General features: G+C 42.3%; 1 protein-coding gene across 3 annotated transcripts in view; it reads left to right on the forward strand.

Moving 5' to 3' along the window:
• The window catches only part of Tent5d (terminal nucleotidyltransferase 5D), a 58,541-nt gene that overhangs the window by 48,801 nt on the left and 6,641 nt on the right, over positions 1 to 3,099 (forward strand). For all 3 annotated transcript variants that reach the window (XM_031366916.1, XM_031366923.1, XM_031366929.1), the window contains one exon: positions 1,303 to 1,416. The gene's annotated coding sequence lies outside the window, so the exon portion shown is untranslated. The remainder of the gene's footprint in view (positions 1 to 1,302; positions 1,417 to 3,099) is intronic.

A 3,099-nucleotide genomic window follows, 5' to 3' on the forward strand; every position in this document is an offset into this window, starting at 1 on the left:
ACACACATCTCACCCAGTGCCTCAGCCTGCAAGGGGTGGGGCCAGCTCCACCTTAAGGCAGATAACTCTGCCTGGCTAACTCTCCTATACTCACATCCTTGGTGCCAGCTCCCCAGTCCTTATGCCCTTGTGCCAGCTACTGTGTAAACACAGGTGAGGTACAGGGCCCACTCTCATGACCCCAGAGCCAGCTCTCCAGCCTTCCACAGGTAAAGTAGTGAGGGCAGAGGGCATCTGTCCAGCGCCCACACCTCCTCACTGCAGAAGGGTAGGGAGGCCTTCTAGGCATAGCTACTGTGCTGTCCAAGTGAGGTACAGAGTCCGCTTTCCCTAGTGCTGTAACTGGTGACGAGCAGAGCCAGTTTTTCTCCTCTCATGATCCCGGAGCCAGCTCACAGGTTGGAGCAGGATAGGGGAGCATTTCTCCAGCACCTGTGTCACCTCGTAGCAGATGAGTAGAGTAGCAGGGCCAGCTCTCTGGAGCTTATGACTTTGGGATGAGCTCTCCTGCACTACAGGCACCTGGGCCAACTCTATTATGCTACCTAGATGAGGTAACTTCAGGGCCTCTCTCCGGAGTGTTGCAGTCAGTGAGATCTGTGTTGCAGTCAGTGAGCTCTGCACAGCACTTGGACATCAATGATCAACATGGCCCTAGGCCACAGCTCAGACTGGGGACAACTGCATGACCTTTGGTGGTAATATGAGGCATGAACATCAACACAGACCCCTGCTGCTTAATTTCTAAGGACCCAGACATTGGCCCTCAGCAGAATGAGACAGGATTTGACCATGACCTCAGGTTGCTAGACAGACTAGGCACATCAGGGTACTCTCAACCCTCATGACTCTAGTCCTTCCTTTCTTCACACTGCTTAAACTGTTCTGCTTCCCTTTTTCTCCACCACATACTTACACATCATAGTGGCTCCTGCTCCAGGCAGACCATGCCACAGGTGGGCCTCTGGGTATCTTCCTAGTGACAGGATTCTTAAAGTATAGCCACATCAACATCATCTGGGAAGGTATAATAAGTACATATGTTCAGCTTCCCTTCTGACCTACTTACTCAGACATTCTGAAAGTGGGATCAAGAAATATTTTACAAACCCTCGTTATGTAATGATACATCCTGAAAGCTCAGAACCTCTATTTCAGGGCAATGGTTTTACTATCATTTCTTTGGTGAGCATTTGTGAATATGTATGTATACGTATAATATGTAAGAGTATGATCAGGAGCATCAGATTATTAATGTATAATATGAATCATAATGTTCTTCTGTTGTTTTTCTTTCTTCAGACTGGTTTCCCTATGACTTTATTCCATGATAAGATGAAAATTCATATGCTGTCTGAAGCATTCACAGAATCATCATATTGAATATACAGAGTTCTCAAACGTTATCTTTACAATGTAAGTTGTAAGTCATCCCTCATTGTCTTTGATGATAAACTTCTTTAATATAGTTGGAAACTTGATGAGTTTCACTTTCATTTCTGTGGTCAGAAGGATAATAAGTCTGTGACAAGGAAAGCAATTATAACTTATTTATTATACAAATGGCCATTTCTGACCCTTTGTTGGGATCTTGATAATCCACTTGCCTTACCTACATTACAGATGATTTTTTAAAAATTTTTATTGGTTATTTTATTTATTTACATTTCAAATGTTACCCCACTTCCCTGGTTTCCCCTCCACTAACACCCTATCCCACCCCCCTGCTTCTATGAGGGTGCTCTTCCACCCTCCCACTCACTCTTGCCTAACTGCCCTAGCATTCTCCTATGCTGGGGTATCAAGCCTTCACAGGACCAAGGGCCTCTCCTCCCATTGATGTCTGGTAAGGCCATCCTCTGCTACATATGCAGCTGGAGCCATGGGTCCCTCCATGTGTACTCTTTGGTTGCTGGTTTAATCCTTTGGAGCCCTGGGTGTGGGGGCTGGTTGGTTGATATTTGTTCTTCCTATGGGGTTGCAAACCCTTTTAGCTCCTTCAGTCCTTTCGCTAAATTCTCCATTGAGGTCACTTCACTCAATCTGATGGTTGGGTGTGAGCATCCACATCTGTATCTATGAGGCTCTGGCAGAGCCTCTTAGGAGAAAGCTATATCAGGCTCCTGTCAGCAAGCACTTGTTAGCAACTACAATAGTGTCTGGGTTTGGTGTCTGCAGATGGGATGAATCCCCAGGTAGGGCAGTCTCTGGATGGCCTTTCCTTCGGTTTTTGCCCCATTCTTTGTCTCTGTACTTTCTTTAGACATGGGCAATTCTGGGTTAAAAGTTTTGAGATGGGTGGGTGGCCCCATCCCTCAACAGGGGGATGTGCCTAACCTCTCCATGCAGGATTCCTCTTCGCTTTGTTGGGTATTTCAGTTAAAGTCATCCCTGTTGGGCCCTAGGAACCTCTTGCTTTCCTGGCAGATGTATTTAACCAATTAAATGACTGAAACAATTTAGTTTTGATTTCAGTGTGTACTATAGTTATATATATTATTAGGTCATATTTTTTGTAGGAATACTAAAATTAGTTAAGCTAGATAGAAAATGTGTTAGCTTAAAGGATGATGACTTTGAAGAAGTCAGACTCAGAATCAGGTTTTCAGGAATGGACTAATATGAACCTCACATTCTGAGAATGGTTAAGAATATCACCTTTTGTATCTGTGTTCAGGTTCATGCAACAAATTTTTAAAGGAGCTTTGTCTTGAGTTAGACATTCTGTGTATGAAAATATATGGTTGTACTTTATGTTTAAAAACCACACATTCTTTAGGTGAGAGCTCTTTTGAAACCAACATTGTACAATAATCAATGTGGATACTTTTGTCACATTTCTTTTAAGTTTATGATAATAGTCACACAAAGATTACATTGAGTTGGGCTTTTCTGGTACAGAAAAATTTCGTTTCCTAATAGACTATTTAATATTTTGTATTTAATATATAGGGAATTCACTGTGCTATATGAGGTTATGACTGTTAAGTTATATATACTAAGTCAGATTACTTTAGTGTTATAGCTATTTATCAGAAGATTAAAATAGATAATAGTTATGTGAGAGAAGTATAATATTATGAATAAATTTTAAATAAA

The sequence above is a fragment of the Mastomys coucha genome, chromosome X (assembly GCF_008632895.1).
Source record: "Mastomys coucha isolate ucsf_1 chromosome X, UCSF_Mcou_1, whole genome shotgun sequence".
NCBI classification, from domain to species: Eukaryota; Metazoa; Chordata; class Mammalia; order Rodentia; family Muridae; genus Mastomys; species Mastomys coucha.